The sequence below is a fragment of the Pinus tabuliformis genome, chromosome J (assembly GCF_031772625.1).
Source record: "Pinus tabuliformis cultivar Carrire ecotype Pingquan chromosome J, CPIR1, whole genome shotgun sequence".
Taxonomy (NCBI): Eukaryota; Viridiplantae; Streptophyta; class Pinopsida; order Pinales; family Pinaceae; genus Pinus; species Pinus tabuliformis.
In genome coordinates this window covers 647,780,667-647,801,068 of record NC_142295.1, presented here as the reverse complement: position 1 = coordinate 647,801,068, position 20,402 = coordinate 647,780,667, and the positions used below count along the sequence as shown (strand labels likewise).

General features: G+C 41.3%; 1 long non-coding RNA gene across 1 annotated transcript in view; it reads right to left on the bottom strand.

The window, feature by feature from the left end:
* Positions 1 to 401: 401 nt before the first annotated feature.
* LOC149228581 (uncharacterized) overlaps positions 402 to 20,402 on the bottom strand; it is a 58,435-nt gene continuing 38,434 nt past the window's right edge. The window contains exon 2 of the long non-coding RNA XR_016247217.1: positions 402 to 475. This is a non-coding gene — a long non-coding RNA (uncharacterized LOC149228581). The remainder of the gene's footprint in view (positions 476 to 20,402) is intronic.

Genomic DNA, 20,402 nt, shown 5'->3' with positions numbered 1-20,402 from the left:
AACATTACATGTAGCCTGTGGGAATAAGAAAGCATGTAGTCTGTGCATGATTCTGCCAACTTGGTGTGAAGACAAATTTTTTTGGTTACTTTGTGGTTGAAAACTAATATCTATTTACTCCAATATAGATACTGTGTGTGCAAATTTTATTTTGGCCATATCCTTTAAACCTTTTTTCTCTTATGTGACAAAAGTAAAGAAAATTTCAATCCTAAATAAAATCAAACAAAAATAAAATTTAAATTGTCCAAACCGTTTTAAACCATAGATTGTCACAAACAAGGGTGTTGCCACCTTAAGTGAATACAACATAGTAACAAAGGTTAGTGCCAAAGAAAGTAACTTTTCTGATCAGATTACACTAGGATTTGCAATCAAAAACATACCATTTACATTCCACGTAAATGCATCCTTCAAACGTAGTCCATCAATTTCAATATCAAGGCGAATGGGAATCAAGTTCTCTGATGTTGGCCTGCAGTTGCTATAGAGATTTAGCAGTAACTAAAAAACATCATCTCTGGAAAAATAACTAAAAAACATCATAAAATTAAATTTGAAACACTGGAAAGCATTAAAAGGCAAAATCAAACACCATTTAAGGAAGAAACATTATACTCCATGATATACTGAAGCAACAGAAAAATGCCAGAGATGGAAAAATGACAACCCAACAATAGCTAGGCCCAGAATTAGGACTCATGAATATTCAGTTTTCTTCATGAAAGAACTTTTTGAACAGAAAAGAAACCATTTGAGTCCTCTGCTATCGCGGAATGTGAAGGAACGTGGCACATATTTCTGTACACAGACTCAATATTATTAAAACTTCAGACATACAAATTTGTCTTATTCATTCCAAGTTTCCAAGAGTATCAGTAGTCTGATGGACTATACGGCGATACGCTGCTTTAAACAATTTTATAATTCACGTGCTCACACACACACATATACAGAGAGAGAGAGAGAGCAGTTTCAAACAAACATAGAACAAGACTCTTAACTTGTAACTATATACAACAAGACTTGGGAAGATGTTTGTGTCAACAATCAGACCATCGTGAACAGATTCTTTACTGTAAAAACTAGCCTGAAACTATAGATTGTTAATACTGAAAACACCAATCAAAATTTCTGCTAGTACTTTAACAAAAGAAAGAGAGAGAGAGCAGGTTCAAACAAACATACAACAAGACTTGGGAAGATGTTTGTGTCAAAAATCAGACCATTGTGAACAGATTCTTTACTGTAAAAACTAGCCTGAAACTATAGATCGTTAATACTGAAAACACCAATCAAAATTTCTGCTAGGAGTAATTTTACCTACAAACACTTGATGTTGATAAATAAAACAGCAAATGTGCTAATCTGGCCATCAAAACGTCTATAATTTTCTGTTAAATCTAAAAACAGAAAGAAAAACTACAGCTACAATGTCAAATCCTTGAACCAAAAAATAGTGCACCATGCTTCGCCTTTATATAGAAAGAAGAGAGATACAATATCTATATATATATATATAGATATAGATAAGCACATGCATCACAACAGCACCTAGACTGGCAGCGTGAAATCTGAGCCTACTGCACCTAGCATGCGTCGATAACCAAGACAAAGATATGCCTAGACTGGCAGTGTGAAATCTAACCCAAGTGCACGTAGCATGCATGCATAACCAAGCCAAGATAAGGTTCACCCTCCTTCAGATCTGCACCTTTCATTAAGCAGGAAAATCCTCATGCAAGAGCACCCCTACTAACTTATGGATTTGTGCCACAGCCATAACAAAACTAAATAAACTAAAACGTGAATTTAAAACTAACCACTGAATATAGGAAAAGCATCTAAAAAATGGAAAGACTGGAAATAGTGCATGCATGCCAATATCTCCCTCTCCCCTGCATAAATACTAGTGCACACTCAATTATTGTACGAGCTGCTGGAGGGCACACTATAGCTGTACAAAACTCTGCTGCACTGACTGCTTGTAAAAGGAAAGAGCACTATAGTTGCAACACTGTCCATGCTACACAGGTAAACTAACACCCCCTCCTGTCAACATAAGTGTTCTCCCACCACACCAAGTTTCTCCCTAAACATCTCAAACTTCTCCCTTTCAAAGGTTTGGTGAATATGTCCGCAACCTGTTCATCTGTAGGAATGGACTGAAAAACTATTACTCTCTTTTGAATTCTGTCAGTTATAAAATGGGACCTGATCTAAGTATGCTTCAACCAACCATGAAACGTTGGCTTGTCAAAAAAGTTTGAAACGACTCTACTTGTGACAGTAAATCATGGTAGTGTCCAAAGTCTAATCTGTCACCTCTGCTGATAACTTGAGAACCAGATGGCTTCACAACTAGCAGAGATAGCTGCCATATACTCTACCTCTGATGAACTAAGTGCCACTGAATTCTGCTTCCTGTTGAACCAAGAAAGCATGCTTGAACCCAAATTGAACCAACACTCTGAACTGCTCCTCCAATCACTAGCACTACCTGCCCAATCAGTATCAGTAAACCCATGCAATATCAACTCTCCATTGCCAAATACCTCAAACAGAAATGCAACATGTCCTTCAAGTACCAAAGCACATGTTTTGGTGCAACCTGCAACCAAATGAACCTTCCTAGGCTCCACCATATACTTATTACTGACTCAAGGTGTTCACTGCAAAACAGATGTCAGATATGGTATTTTACCAGATACATGAGGGAACCTATCAACTGCCTCTACATCGATTAAATAATCAAGTATGTATATGAATCAACAAATGACTTCAGATTTGCTACAATAGGAGTAGCCATGGGCTTACGATCCATCTTCTGAAATCTTTTCAAAATCTCAACTACATACCCTATCAAAGGAAGACCACATCACTAGACCCAAAAAGTAGTGTATCGAGATGATGTCCTTCATATCAAATTCTTTTGCCAGTTCCACATTGCACCACGCTATGAGTTTCTTTGAACTTACTGTGAGTGTAAGACCACCTACATACAAGACTAAAACAAGAGAATAGAATCATCAAACAAATAGTAACGATTGGAATCTGCATATGTTTTAGTGAAACCCAAACCTAAAAGATACTCATTGATCCTGGAGTACCATGTATCCGGTGCTTGCCTCAGCCCATAAAACCCTTCTTCAAGCTACAAGCATGGGTCTCACACACTGCACCTCAAAGCATCTTCACTAATGTATGTACGCCACCTCAATCAAACATTAAGAAATATTTTCTTCAAATCTAATTGACATAAATGCCAACCGAAGACAAATGCTAAAGACATAATGAATTTGATGGAAGTATACCTAGCAACAAGGGAAAAAGCGCCTCATAGTCAATTTTCTCCTATTGGGAGAGGCTAGAGCCCTCTAGCCACAAACCAAGCTTTTTAGTACTCTTTACATTTCCTCAGAGTTGCATATGCACTCCCACTTTGTATTCATACTGGCTGTACTTTTCAGTCCCTTTGACCTACTTTTGTGGTCATTCATTGGACATTAATAAAATTATCTTATCTTATCTATGCTGCCATCTACTGCATGCTTAACCTTCTACAGCCACCTAGAGTCAATCACTAACTTCCCCTTTGGTCTAGGCACAATCTTCGGCACATCATTCTTCATGATGGAGTTGTGCACCATGGCACCTTGACAAACCTACTGACCTACTTCTTTCTCAAAACTAAAGGCTCTACATCAATGCTACATAAGTTGGAAACGTCTTGGGAGGATGACTTACCCAAAATGAAGTCTTAGGACTCCAACTTGCACTTGTGCATCTTATACTGTCTAGGTTAGACACCTAGGCTTTCTAGCATTCAACTGGATGGTAAAGAGGCATCCCCTGAACCTATGAAAGCTTGCTGATTTGAATCTGATTTTCTGAAATCTGCAGATCAGACTTTGGGGCAGCAAGCTTCTCTACTTCCTCAGAGACTGCTAGAGGTTCCAATTCCAAAGACTAGGAGGACAATGGATCCTCATAAAACTTGACATTTCTGTTCACAACTACCTTCTGCTTAGATGGAATGTAGACTTTGTGAACTTTAAAGGTCTCTCTATAACCTAGAAAAATGTCCTTCAAACTAGAAGGTTCCAGGTTGATCCTATTCTCTTCAACAATATCAATGTAGACAACACAACAGAAAACATAAAGATCTATCCTTGGCTTCTCGCCTATGAATGACTCCTCTGTTCATTCAAAAATGAGGACACCGATCAAGAATATAGAAAGTTGTGGGACATGCTTTTTCCCAAAGACGAATGCACAAATATAGATCCAGAATCATAGATTTGGTTATCTCTACGTTGGACCTATTCTTCCTCTCTACAACTCCATTCTGCTAAGGGTTGTAGGCCATTGTTAGCTCCATGATCCCTGCTTTCCTGCAAAAAATGTCAGAGTCCTTGGAGGTATACACCCCTCCATTGTCAAACCTTAATACCTTAACATTTTTTCCAATCTGATTTTCTACTAGAGCCTTAAACTCGTGAAACTTCCCAGAGACCTTGTCCTTGGTCTTCATGAAGTAAATCCAAGGCTTCCTAAAGAAATCATCAATAAATGACACATGATAAATATTAATTGACAAGCAAGCTAAAGTCATGGATCCACATACATCTTAGTGCATTATGTCAAGCATCTCTGTTAATCTATGCTCACTACTAGGAAAAGTGGCCTTCACATGCTTGCTAATTGCACAACCCTTGCACACTCTTTTCTTCTCAACCGCTAAGTTCGACAATCCCTACACCATGTCCTTCAGATTGGCAACACTCCAAAGTGCAAGTGACCTAGGCTCATGTGCCCAAGTTCACACAAATTGTCACTATTATGCACAAGGGCTCTCATAGGATCCCCCTACAACATATAAAACCATCCCCTCAAATACCTCTAGCTAAAACCCAACCAAGATCCAAGTATATCTTCCAAATGAGGACTTGTTTATCATCAAACTCAAACATATATTCTAGATCTATCATCACTAAAACTAAGAAAAGATTCTTAGTCAAGCCAAGTGCATAAAAAACACTAGTAAGCTCAAGAATATCATCTAATGGCATCTAGAACGAGATGGATCCCACTACTCTTATGGCATCATCACAAAGTTCCACTTGCATACCTACTTCCTACTCCTGATGTTTGATGAAGGCCTTCGTTTTAGAGGTCATATGTTTGGAGGCACCAATCACATATAATCCAACACCAAACACAATGTTAGATGAGAGACATGAGACCACAAAAAAGTGACTCAAGCTTGGATGAAAGCCCATCCACTCTATTTGATGCTTCTACACTCCCTACAAATTGCTTATGTTGCTAATGGTTGCCCTTCCCCTTTTTCTCATGATGCTAAGAAGCATAGCGACCAAACTTTTGACACTTGAAATACTTTATGTGACTCAAGTCATTTCACTAACTAGAAAACCCTGAATCCTCTATCTTCCCTTCATGACCCTTCCTATGTCCCCTCCTTTCATGTTGCTCTTCTTCATCTTGTTGATAAAGGCAAGATTTTGCTCCTCCTCTACAAATTTTCCACAATCCTGGCTACATCACAAAGTTCACCCAATCCACAAATCGAGCTCTAGTGTCAATCCCAATAACTATAGGACAATCATGGTTGGCCAAACTTTCTCAAAGCTCTATGCTAAGGTCCTCCATTTGAAGTTCATTGGGAAGCTTGAGTAAGATAACTCAGGGCTAGAGATTAGGCTAAATTTCTACATATTCACCAAACCAATAATCACATCCTTACACTCCAAGCAATCATTGAGGAGGCGCGGCATTGCTCTACGAAAGTTTGCCACTTCTTTGTATATTTTCTATAAGTGTTTGTCTCTATGCCTCAAAAGGCATTGTTAAAGAGGCTCAAAGGCATTAGTATTTAAAGACTTTATTGATTGCCAACATTCATCTATACGAGAGAATCCTTACACATCTGCACAACCCACCAAGAATTAAATTATATTAAGAGTACTACAAGGGTCAAACAAAGGTTTCCTCTATCCCCCACATTATTTAAAGAGATTTATATTAAAGAGTTAGAGTCCTTCCTACATGAGCACATCCAATACAAAGACAGTCGCCTTCTCCACCATCTGATATTTATCTTGCTTTTTGTTGACAATGTGATCCTCTTGGCCTCATCCCCAAAAAGGTTACAGAGATAGCTAGATGCCTTAGCTCTTTTTTGTGACTTTCATTAGTAGGTAAAGCCAAGGTCATGATCTTCACCAAGATGAAGAAGACTCTCATTGATCATCATTGATCTTTTAGGAGGTCAGAGATTGAAATCACCAACAACTTTACTCCCTTGATTTGCCCAACCATCTCTTACCTACCAAACAAAAGATGATATTTGTAGTCAGTTTGTTAAGGTCACTTGGATAAACCCTCAGGGCAAGTTGCATCCACAAATGACCTTCTACACTAGCACTTCATGAATCTAAGGGATTGACTCATCGTTGGCTCCCTTACATACTTCGCCATTGGATGCACACTCTTCATATCACCCTAGGCCAATTTATAGTGGGCTCGCATAGACTTCAAGTCAAGATGGACCACTAAATTGACCAATCAAACAAGATCTACCAAATGTGCCATCTTAGGAGATTGAGACTAAGGAGCACTTCATCTTCCATTACATGGTTAACTATGAGATACTAGGACAGTTCCACTATCTTTTCAAAGAACTCTAGACTCTCACTAGTGATCCAAGAGGATCCAGAAAGGCCTAAAATTCAAAGTCCCCCAAATTTGATGGAAACAGTGCCATGTCGAAGAGCTCAAGGAGACAATTCCAATGCCACTTGAATCGCATCGAACGGAGTCCGTATGAAGAAGTTATGGTAGTTCGAAGATTTTAACCAACATGAAAAAAGGCAAACTTGTCAGGACACGTGGCAACATGTGGACATGACACATGGCAGTAAGGAAAAGGTGATGTGGCATAGCCAATAGAAAAGTGGCATTGAGTCAATGTTGATGTGGCAGGCAGAGGCTGACGGCTAACTATGAGACACTATGACAATTCCACTATCTTTTCAAAGAATTCTAGACTCTCACTAATGATCCAAGGGGATCCAGAAAGGCCTAAAATTCAAAGTCCCCAAAATTTGATGCAAATAGCGCCATGTCAAAAAGCTCAACGAGACGATTCCAATGCCACTTGAATCACATCGAACGAAGTCCGTATGAAGAAGTTACGGCAGTTTGAAGATTTTGACCAACATGAAAAAGGCGAACTTGTTAGGACACATGGTAGTGTCTGGACGTGACACATTGCAGTAAGGACAAGGTGATGTGGCAGATGTCAAATGACGTGGCATAGTGAGTAGAAAAGTGGCATTGAGTCAGTGTTGATGTGGCAAGCAGAGGCTGATGTGGCGATGGCTAGATGCATGGCATGGACCAATCTGGTGGCCCAATTGAAGGGCACCATGAGGCACCACAAAACGCCAAAAAGTGGCTCAACATACGGGCACCAACGAGATTTGAATGCGAGACCTCCAAGCAAGTGGCCAACAGTTCCAACAATAAGCCACAAGTCGTCGTTGAAACATAACTGGCGAATGTTATATTTAAGTTTTTGTTATCACTGATTGCTGAAAAGGGGGGGAAAGCCACAAGCTTGACGCACGACCTCCCAATTGACCGAATTCTCCGCATAGCTACCGAGCACATGTCCAACAGCCCACCGACAACAAAGCCACGCAATCACAAGTGATTGGTTGGACAACAAAGCACGTGGACCACGGTATATTATATGGTTCGGTGGATTAACAAACATATGGTCATGTATAGCATGCCAGTGTTAATATGTGCCATATATAACATATGCTATTTTTATATGATTCCAACGAGTTGGGCCGCAACCTCCATGAGCTCAACCCTGGGGCTGCGAACCCCAATGCCAATATATACAAAATGTTTTGCCAATACACCACAACTTTGTGGATGTGATATTTTTGCCTAACACTTGCATTTTGAGGCCTTGTTTATAGTGTGTATTATGTGTAAAACACAGTTTTGGCCCTTTTGAAGTGCAGGAAAGGGACAGATAGGTCGACAAGAGATTTAAAGGTCATTGTGTAGCAAACAATGTTATGGTGTTAAAGAAAAGGCTGAGCCCTTTGGTTTTGTAGCATGGTTATCACTGTTTTGTAATAATGCATAGAGTTTGTGCCCTTTTTGGAGAGTTTTGCAAGGGGTTCTTAGAGGCTTTTTATAAAGCTACAAAATAGAGAGTCGGCTAGAAATTGGGGAATTGATTTAATTTGAATCATTTTGCATCATAATTGAAGAGGCCACTCCATTGGAAGTGGACCCGGAGACGTAGCCCACATTGGGTGAACTCCGTTATCAATCTCGTTGTGTTCTATTATTTTATTTGCAATTGTTTATTTATGTTATAGTGTTCTTTTATTTTATTTGCAGTTGTTTATTTATGTTACAGTGTTCTTTTATTTTATTTGCAGTTGTTTATTTATGTTATTTGCTTTAATAGCTTTTTGTCAAGCTTGGTATTTCGCATTTTGTTTTAGGCCCAATAAATCATAGGCTCACAATAAAAGATCTTGATCAAGTTTGGAAACAAAGCTTAAATGATCTAGTTTGATTTGGTTCTTGAGTGTGAATGATTACCAGGTTTAAGCTTAAAAAGGGAGAAGGTAAACTTGAAGCTTATAATCCCAAAGGTCATTCGAGGAGCTTCACTCAAAGAGGAGAGATGGCTTCGCCAAGACGAAAGAATCATTTTAACTCTGAGACGAATTTTCTCGAGGCATTCAGTACATTGCAATTGTTGGAAATACTGAGAAGGGGGGTGAATCAATATTTCTTTTTAATTGTTATTTTTACCAGTTAGATCACTTATATTTAGAACACAAAATGAACAATAAGAAATATTGATTTTATTAGTTTCTTCTTTACAATATACTTAGGGCTCCAACCCTAGATGAAGACACTAATCTTCAATCTCCCAGGCTCCAACCTGTATTTTGCCAAGCACCGACTTGGACTTCCAAGGCTCCAACCTTGTCAATTTTGAGGCACCAACCTCAAGGGCTCCAACCTTATATCTAGTTCAAGCTCTGACTTGGTTTCTTGAGGACTCTGATCCTTTAGGGCTCCAACCCTATCCTCCAAGGCACCAACCTTGTCTTTACGAGGCTCCAACCCTTGCTTTACTTCGTCAAGATATATTTGGTTATACTTCACGGCTCCCAATGTCTTCTTCAACGAGCCCTGTCAATCTTCAGCTATCCCTTCACTTAGTCTCCACGTCACGTCATCAATGACAACCTTGATCTCTTAGAAGGTGTCACCATTGCTCTTCATCGTACCCAAGCAAATTCTCCAAGTCACCTCATGATGTCATCAACGATGCATCATGGTCTTCAATGTTATCTTCAAGACAATTCACCAAACTGTCTTCAACAGTGTCTCCAAGGTCAGTCAAGGCTACTCAACAAGAATGCTCCAATCTGGGATCTTCTTCAAGATCACTTCACACAGACTTCAAAAAAGGTCTCCACAAATTCTTCAAGGGTGTCACCCAAATAGCCTTTTACACAGCTACTTCATTAAGTCTTCAATAGTGTTGCTCCAAGGAATGGCTTCAATAGTGCACCAAGATCTGCTACCTCTAATCAACACAAAGGTTCCTTAAAGAGGTTGCTCTAATTCTACTCAACAAGCTACTCCAAGATCTGCACAAGTATGTATGCTTGAACAAGGTCTTCAATCCAGTACAAGGGTGCTCAGACTTCAACTATGTTTCAGAAATGCTTCCAAAGACTGCTCTAAACTTCAAAAAGAGTTAACATATATGCTCTAAGTCTGTACTTCACCACAATCCGAGAAAGGAGGTGGCACTGCACTGTTGTCACCACAGTTCGAGTACAAAGGAGTCTGCTACAAAGAATACTTCAATTTTGAAGGTGTTTGAGCTAAACAAGGTGTATTTCCACTATCCAAGGAGAATTTATCACAGTATAGTCACACCACAAGTTCTTTTCCCATAATTCGAGGAAGATTATCACTACCTGAGTTAGAAGGTTTACCACCGTTGAATGATCACAGTTAAGGTACTGCAATCCTCTACAAAGTTTGAGCCAAGAGAATATACCATAGCGAAGGATTTGAGCCTATTACACCATAGTTCCAACAAGGTATGTATTACAATCACATAATCCAAGCTATAGGGGATAAAGAGACCACAGTTCTATTTTCAAGGATCATAGTCCGAAAATGATAAGACTCCTCTCCAAGATATATTTCTGTCCAGAGATGTTCAAATCACTATAATTGTAATAAAGATTTAGACCCAAATCATTTTAAATTATTCTTGTGCTCCTTTCTCCCTTATTTTCCCTTATCCGAGCTGTTGTGGCACTTCTGTGATGATCACGGAATTGCACAGTTGAGAATGAGGTCCGAACTCCTTATATATAGTGATTTTTGCAAGCCAAAGCGAAGAGACACGTCACTGTATGGAGGCCGACTTGAAAGACAAGGTGTAGGTTGGCTCACTGCTAAATATAATTTTCTTGACTTAGAAATTCAATATCTCACGAACTATTTGGAGTTTCGAGGCAAGTAAGGGCTCATTGGAAAGGAAAAACATACTCTAAAAGATGGTATATGAATCATTTTGGAAGGATGCCTCTAAGGTGGTAAAAACTATTTTCTTTATGACTGTCCTTAATTTTTGTGCATAAGGAGTTTGGGATAGCATAGCTTCTCCATTGTTTCATCATTGGATCATTAGTCATCAATCAAAGGATCATAGTGTCATCATGTAGGAGGCAGTATCCATGTCATCATGGTAACATCACGTGTTGATTTGGGGTAGCATCGGATGTGCTATAGCCATGAAAATTGGTGGAGAGGCTAAAGCACATGAGATATCCAAGACCCATAAATGGTTTGGACAGATTGTACCTGGTGTGGGAGATATTAAAATAATTATTATTTTTAATGGAGTTCCTAAGTCTAAACTTAGGAAAAATAAAATATTAATGGGTATTAATATAAAACTGGGTTAGAAGGTTCCAAAAGTCATGGATCAAGCCAAATCTAATCTTAGCAGTTGATTAGAGATTTAATCTCGGTCGTTGATGGACCAACGAGAAAAGTATAAGAAGAGGCTTGAGGGTCAGTTGGAGAATACACCAGAGTGATCAGTCATTCATTTTGCTAGAGCGGGGTTGCTAAGCAAAGTTGAATCAGTGATCAGTAGCGAGGGGCAGTGAGTATGAGGCAAAGAGGCAGGGACAATACTAGGATACCAGCACAGAAGCAGAGAGAGCGAGAGCAGCAGTCAGTCCAAGCTACGCAGAGCCCAGCAGAGGCAACGCAAAGCCCAGAGAGACTGCGTCATCCACGCAGAGGGCAGAGGGAGTGACGCAGAGGCTCCCAGAGGTTGTGCAGTGCCTTATAGGGCTGACGCAGAAGGTCCTGGGGCTGACGCAATTCAGTGGGAGACTGACGCAAAGGTCAGAAGGGCCAGCGCCGAGCTTCACTTGTGCCGGAGAGGGTTTTGTGGGACAAGTTTTCTGAATACCTGTTTCCGGATATAGAGGTATTGCTGCCGTGTATTTTTCTCTGTCGAGTGAGCCGGTTAGGCACCCAGTTGTACTCAGATACACTGCATAATAATATAACCCTTTGAATAGCTGCACCAGTTTTCCCGCATTGGGTTTTCTAGGGACATTGGTCCAAAATAACGGTGTCACTTGTGTGCTTGTTTTCTTTCAGTTGATGATCTGTAGATGTTGTGACTGTATTGTGTTTATTTCGGTATTTAATGCATTAAATAACTTGTTCGATTCTAAACAAGTAGAAGAAATAAACTAGCAGAATACAGATTGATTTTCTAATGGATAGACTTACAAAATTCAACATCACGTATTCAACACTATCATTATATACAAGTGCAGTGATATGTCATAGCACAACCTTCATTAATTTGTCATTAGGAAAGCTCCAAAGCACTCTTCCAATCATGTCATCGAGACCATCATCAAGTGTGGTCGTTCTTCAAGAGTATGACTTCATCGAGTATAGTCCTCCATTGGTCATCAAGGGCTTCTAGATCATCAATCAAGGCATATGATTGACACTTGGCACTTGGCACTTCTCAAGACTTCTTCAATAGTGGCTTGACATATTAATTGATGGCATTCTTATCAAACAAGAGTTATGACATCATCATCTGGAACCAGGCATCTATTGTCTTCAACCTTATCATCTCATTCTAGAGTTTCATGATATTCATTAGGTATCTCAAGAATATTTTCCATATTGACATCAATGACAACCTTGACTAACAGCGATCAAAGGTGGAAGAGCTCTATAAAGAAAGATGACTTCAGATAGGAGAAGGCACCAGTCAAATAAAGAATGTGGGTGATCAGCCCCACTCTTCCTTCGTTTTCTCCTCCCCCTTTGAGACCTTCCTCTCCTCATTCTTCTCCATCAAATTCATTGTTGTCATCTCTTCATAAGAAAATTGCTTCAAAGAAGCCATTGTTGAAGTTGGATGTTAAGTTCGACTTATCACTGTATAACGGCGACCTTAATGCAAAAAAATTAGACAATTGGATTTGACAAATAGAAGTTTATTGTCGTATTCAGCAAATTGATGAAGAAGAGGTAAAGATTCAGTTGGCCTCTCTTTCACTTGAAAGTATTGTTACCACAAAATCTAACAGGCCTTGGAGAGGGAAACCCTTCAAGACAAGTGCTAGACAAAGTGCTAATAATGGGGTAGAGGCCCAATGTCACCTTCGCCAAAATCCCTTGCTATTTACAAACTTTCACCGATCTAAGGAGTCCTGGTAGGAGGGAGATCACTTAAGATAGATGTGCTAGGTATAAGGCACCAAGTGGTCAAGCTAGAGCTCATTCAAGAGAGAGACTCAATAATGGTTCAAGGCTTCAAAGAAGAAAAACGCTCTAAAAGAAAATCCCTAGAAAAGGAGGCACGAGACTTAGGGTTTTGAGATTTTTTTATGATATTAGGTATTCACAAAGTCAAGGCCTGGGAAAGAAGGCTTCTTATGATTTACTTCAACAAGTACCAAGTTCATACAACCCTCAAGGAAGTCCTTAAGTTGAGGGGAAAAGAACTAGGGTTTACCTCTTGAAAAAACACTTAGGGCAAGAGATTTTATGAACGAAATTTGAGTGGATGCCCACCAAACTTGGAGAATAGGAAGCGCAGGCCCTAAGCTTGATGCTTAGGTTCTCAAATCACCAAAAAGCCTCTTCCCTAAACTTTCCCTGCAAGCCCTAGATTTTGGCCCTAGCCTTAAAAAGACCGATTTTAGGAGAGAAAATTATGGAGAAAATTTAGGATTTATCACCAATAACTTGGACTAATGCCTTGTTCTTTAGGCATATGGAGTCAAAGATGAGATAGATAAGCTAGATCCTTAAGGATGCTAAAAATTGATGCCCTAGGTATCAACTTTTAGCATTTACCCACTTGAAGAGGAGGATCAATAGGATCCATAGGAGGATCAATAGGATCCACAGGTTGATCATGGAGCATGGCACGAACGGCTTCCACAATCGTACGATTCTTCCTTTTAGCCACACCATTCTGCTCAAGAGTGTATGGTGTTGTGGTCTCCCTCTTAATGCCAGCTTCTTTGCAAAAGTCAGGGAACTCATTGGATTCATACTCGGTCCCATTATCAGTCATTAATATCTTGATTCTATTCTCAGTTTGATTCTCGATCAAGGCTTTGAAGTGACGGAACCAGGTGAACACTTCATCTTTCCTTTTCAAGAAGTATATCCAAGCCTTGCGAGAATAATCATCTGTAAAAGTGAGATAATATAGATATCCTCCCAAAGAGTTTACGGGCATCATACCAAATATGTCAGAGTGGACCAACTGCAATATATCTGTAGACTTGCTATGGCTTGAGGGGAATGGTCCCATTTTAAGCTTTCCTTCGGCACATCCCGGACATACACCTTCATGCTCTACTTTGAACTCGAGCAACCCTGTCACCATCTGTCTCACATCAGGTAGAGCCTTGTAATGAAGGTGGGCAAACCTCTAGTGCCATAGTTCAGATTGTAGAGATGTGTCGCAAGACATGACCCCCAATGGACTTCCTCCAACTTGATATAAAGAGTCATCCCGAAACCCAAGAGTAAAATCATCTATAAAATTCTTTTGCCAAACACGTACCTTGCCATCGATGATTGCTACCTTGTAGCCTTTGTCTTCCATTGCCGAAATGGACACCAAGTTCTTCTTGAGATCAAGTACATATAAAACTTCTTGCAAATGGATCGTGTTACCTTGATTTAATTGAAGAGTAACATTCCCTACACCCTTTACGGGATAGGTGGCATTGTCTCCAAGGATAATCTCAAAGTTTCTCTCCTTCTCTATCAAATTAGAGAGAGCTTCCTTGTAACCAGTGAAGTGCCTTGAGGCACCACTATCAATAAGCCAATTTCCCAATGAGTCCAGAGGAGAGGTAGTGGAGAGCGTCGATATAAGATAATACTCATCCTGCTTATTGTTAACAACATTTGATTCATACCTGGAGTTCCTTGCTTTCTTGGAGGGTTGACCATTTCTTTGATTTCCTGCATTCCTCTTTCCTTTGCCATTGAACCTGCCATTCCTTTGATTGTTGTTGAAGTTGCCCCTGCAGTGATTTTGGTCATCATCATGTGATGTGTCCTTTCTTTGGACGCTCCCTCCCATAGTGGCCAAATTTGTTGCAACAAAAGCATCTTCCCTTCCTTCCACCCTTCGATCCGGGCTTTCCTTTGAAATGTCCTTTAGACCTAGAATTATTTCTCCTTTTGGCATGAGAGGAGAAAGCAGTGGGGTTGCCTTCATTTGAAGGCATTTCTTGCTCCACCATCCTTGTCTCTTCTTGAATGCATCTCGACATCTATTCTTCAAACCCCGAAATTCGATCATTATTGAGAAGAGTGGTTCTAAATATATACCATTTGGATGGGAGCCCTCCAAGGGTAGTGATAGTAAGTTCCCTGTCAGGAATACTTTTCCAATCGATAGAAAATCATTCTTGATCCCAGTGATCCTTAAGAAGTAGGATTGAATATCCTCGTCCTTGCCCTTATTAATATCTTTCAACTTATTTTTGAGGAACAAAACTTGATTTGCATCACTAACCTTAAACAAGCTTACCCATCTGTCGTAGATCTCCTTGGAGGTGTTCAACTCAGAAATGTAGGCCACCAGACGCTTGTCAATTGAATCTCGGATAATCTTCTTTGCTTTGACTTCACCCTTAGTGTACTTGTTCTTTGTAGCAACTAGTGCATTTGATGGAGGCTCCGGAACTTTACCCCTCACATAGTCCAACACTTCTTGCTCTTCCAATGTCAGATCAAGAGACATCTTCCATCCGTGATAGTCAGACTTCTCACGGAGCTTGTCTTTGGCGGGAAGTGGGATGAGGAACCCATGAAGGGAAGTGGGATGAGGAACCCATGAAGCCTTTTGACCTTTCCAACTGTCTTCGGTGATTTCTCTTTCACTCTTGCTTGGGTTTTGTCTTGACCTCAGCTCTGATACAATGTTACTTTATGGTATGTTCTATGCTTAAGAGCAATTTACTTCAGATTTTCTTATTAGCCCAATATCAATTTCCATAATAGCAATCACATCAGCATGATAGTAAAATGCAGATAGAACATAAATATAAACAGTAGAAGACAAGCCAAGACAAGAGGACACAAGATGTGGCACCAGCCAGGGACAAACCCCAATGCGGGGAAACCATTGATCAATTCTTCTTATATTCTTCAATAATTCAGCAGAGAGAGAGATAGTACAATTACACAAATCTGTAATTTTATGACAGCAGCAACAAAACCCTAACCAGCAAAGTCAAGGTTGGTCAAACAGGTTAGAATTGACCTCAAGTCAACCTCAGTCAACTCGGCCTCCAACAACAAGAATATACAGCCCAAAACAGTACGAAATGATGGTCAAATTGCATTCAATGCAGGGACAGGTCTGCGGTCAACCCTTGATAGTCAGCGTTGGTCAAAGGGTAGTCAAACAGAGGTCCGATTTGCTGATCAGAAATGTGGCTAGCCTAGGAGAGGTTGCCCAACCCAAACCAGAGTCAAAGTATCCTCCACGTTGGTCAACGCTACCAAGAATCAGCCTTCCTGTACCTTGGTCAACCCAAGTCAACGCTGCCCTAATTTGCATCCTCCTCCTTCCAGCCACACGTGTGAGAGACCTGCTCCTCTAATGCGTAGGAGAGAGAAGAATGAGTGATGAGATGAGTGGAATAATGCCACAAGGTCTCCTCCTTTTATATGAAACGTTGAGGATAAGTTGGGGGTAAAAAGTCACTGTTTTGCTTGCTAGCCGACCTTGACAAATTGTCAAGAATACAAATAAATTCATATCTCCATGAATATATGTCGAAATTGGATGATCGTTAGATCAGTCCTACACCTCTCGGTGAGAGGAATCAAAGAAAAATATCAGCTGCCATAAATAAGGTGACCCACATGGAGTTTGGCCCTAGTTGCCAATTTTAACAGATTGCCATAATGATAAGAGTTAGAGCTCATCTTTGGCTTTTGCACACATGCTATTATTTAATGTCCCGGCCATCTTTTGAATTTTATAATTTTCTTTTTCTTTTGTTTATTGCTTATGGCCATGATATGCTTTTAACTTTCTTTTAAATATATCAACCTCCAAGGCAAGGTTTCCAACCCGACCCAAATATGTGGACAAGGGGAGGGGTGTGCAAGTGGTCATGTGGACCCAGAGAACGAAAATGATGAAATAGGGCTTGTAATGTGCGGAGGGGAGTAAAAAATGTGGAATGGGAAAACGAGACCACACTAACAAAATTCAAGTTTCCCAAGTAATGCCCTTTCTAAAGCCATAAGCTAATAGGTGTAATATCCCTAAGGAAATTTTGTTGAAGTTTCTAAGCCTAACAGTTAGAAACCCTCCATGCACTTTACTGATTTATTCCTACCTACTTGATATGTTAATTAAAAAGTTATTTACCATGTAAATCCTAAAAATAAATACAAGTGCATGCTCAACACATTACAGATCATCAACTGAAGGAAATAGAAACAAGCACACAAGTGACACCGTTATTTTTGGACTAATGTCCCCGGAAAAACCCAATGCGGGAAAACAGATGCAGCTATCTGAGGGTTTTATTATTAAGCAATTCTTTTCTAAATGCACTACGTGCCAAACTACCTAACGCGACAGAGATAAAAATCTGGCAACAATACCTCTCTTCGGAAACAAGTATTCGGAAAGCCTGCTCCACGAAATCCCTCTCCAGCACAATCTGAAGCTCAGCATCAGCCCTGCTAACCTTTGTGTCAGCCTGAAACCCTCTGCGTCAGCCTACTGAGGCTCTGCACAGCCTCTCTAGCTCTCTGCGTCACTCCTGCAGCCTCTGCATGGATGACGCAGGCCCTTCTAGCTCTACGCAGTCTCTGCTGCCTCTTTGTGGCTCCCTCTGGCTTTGCATCTGCCTCTCTCTGCTTCTGCGCTGGTCTCTTAGCACTGTCCCTGCCTCTCTACCTCGTACTCACTGCCCCTCACTACAACTGATCACTGATTCTATCTCTCTTAGCAAACCCCGCTCTAGAGAATAGAATGATTAATCACTCTGGTGTATTTTCCAAGTGACACTCAAGCCTCCTCTTATACTTTTCTCGTTGACAAATCAATGGCCGAGATTAAGTCCCTAATCAACGGCTAAGATTAGATCTAGCCGGCACAATTTTATATTAATTCACATTAATATTTTATTTTCCCTAAGTTTAGACTTAGGGACTCCATCAAAAATATTAATTATTTTAATATCTCCTAAACTGTTTGGAATCTGCCTAAACCCTTTCTGGGTATTAGAGATCTCATGTGCTTTAGCCTCTCCACCAATTTTCGTGGCTAGAGCACATTTGATGCTACTCCAAATCAACACTCCCTCTTAGTGAGGACTGTGCTCTAGTAATACTCCTCACTAAGCATCACTATGATCATCCGACATCGGTCCCTGTGTTGATGCTAGGCCTGTTGCCCAGCATCGTCTGCATTGCTGCATCATGTACTGCTACCCATGGCCCTGCCACTGCCACTGCCACTGCTGCATCCATACTGCAACTCCCTCTACATCTGTGTTATTGCCCATGGCCCTGCCATTGCCACTGATGCATCTGCACTGCAACCCCTCTCATCATGCTGCATTGTGATGCCCATAGCACTACCACTGCTAATTGTTGCATTGCAACTCAGTTACTGAGAAGTAACTGATCTCCCAACTCTGACATCTCTGTCAGGCTAGAAACACTCCTGATGTTGAAGCTCCCTCTGCCGCTGACAAGTGCTCCCTCTCTGACCTCTACGTTGCTGCAACAACTCCCTGCATCTCGCACCGTTGCACACCTCTCTGTGCCATCCTGCACTTGTGCAACATTCCCGTGCCTCTCGCACTATTGCAACCTGCTAGCCTCGCGTTGTCCTGGGAATACTGCACTGTAGCTTTCTCTGTCGCTTCATCCGCATCCATCTCTACCCACATCCACTAGTCTTGCTACTCCTCTTCGGGGCTCCCGTAGCATGGTCTAATCCAAGAGGCTGGGTACCTCAAGGATCCTGCCCCTCATCGCCTGTAGTCTGTCTGACTACAGCTCGATGTCTCCCCACTTCCGCTCAAGTGGTGTGTGTGCACTCATGGCACAGTCATCGTCTGTCTCCACTTCCTTCTCTGCCCTTGCTGGCGCTGCCTTGGTCTCGAAGGCCTCTCCCTTGTTCTTCTTCCTTGGACACTGGGTCGCATAATGACCCAGCTCCCCACAGTGGAAGCATTTGATCTTGGAGAGGTCCTTCTTCCGTTTCTCTTGCTTTCCCTCAGATGCTAGGGCAACATCCTCCTCCTCCTCCTTGACTTTGATCCCCTTGCCGCTACTTCTCGCCTTGCTTAGCCTTCTGATCTCTTCTTGGCGAAGAGCTGCCCACATTTCCTCCCAATGTGGAAGGGTCGCTCTGCCCAATATACTCTGGACAAATACCTCCCAGTCTTCTGAGACTGCGTTCAGGGTTGTTCTCACCATCAATTCCTGATCCGGCGTGGCCCCTATGGAAGTCAGCTGATCCCGGATCTCATTCAGTTGACCGAGGAAGGTGTCGATCGGTTCTCCCTTCTTCATCTAGTATGACCGCAACTGATTTTCTAGTAACATCCTTCTCTGCACAGAAGTATGCTGGTACAATTTCTTTAGGGCCTCCCACATCTCATTTGTCGTTTCCTTCTCGGTAATGTGTGGTACTACATGGTCCTTGAACCCGTCAAGGATGATGCTCTTGGCCCTCCCCATTGCCCCCTCGTACTTGTCGTTATTAGCTGGGTCAACTGGGATCGCTATCATCCTCAAGGCGAAGTGCTTGACACGATTTCTGTCAAGTACGGATAAGATTCTGGCATTCCAAACTGCGAAGTTTGAGGCTCTGTCCAGTTTGTCCTGGTCTCTTACTCCGTTTAGTGCCATGTTGCTCTTCTACTTCCCTCCTGGAAGTTCTCGATGTGACTCCCTCTGAGCCTTGATTTCCCTCCTGGAAACTCTTCTGCCGATATCGAGATTCCCCCTACTCTGATCGTCTGTGCAACTGCACCACTGATCTGGATTTCTCGGCTAGAAACCCTCGGTAACAACTCCCTCCTCCTTGGTCTTGCCCTGTTAGGTACTGTTCTGACTACAGTACCCCACCAGCTCCACTCTGCAACTTACACATAGCCTCCTAAACCCCAGCAACCTGAAGGTGAGAGCTCCTAGGCTCTGCACAGTCCCGACACCGGCAAACTAGCTCCCTCAGCCAACTGCGTCAACCCTCCTGGCCTCTGCGTGAGCCTGTCTTTGCCTCCTTCAGCCTCTGCGCAGCCTCTTCTTGGCTTGAACTTGATTACGTAGGCTAGGAACAGCTTTTGTCACTCAGGACAACTGTTTTCTGCTGCTATTGCTCTGCTCTGCTGATGACCTCAGTGCTCCTGTGATCTGCAGCCACCCTCTGATACCATGTTGAAGTTTCTAAGTCTAACAGTTAGAAACCCTCCATGCACTTTACTGATTTATTCCTACCTACTTGTTCTGTTAATTAACAAGTTATTTACCATGTAAATCCTGAAAATAAATACAAGTGCATGCTCAACACATTACAGATCATCAACTGAAGGAAATAGAAACAAGCACACAAGTGACACCGTTATTTTTAGACTAATGTCCCCGGAAAAACCAATGCGGGAAAACCGATGTAGCTATCTGAGGGTTTTATTATTAAGCAGTTCTTTTCTGAGTACACTAGGTGCCAAACTGGCTAACCCGATAGAGAT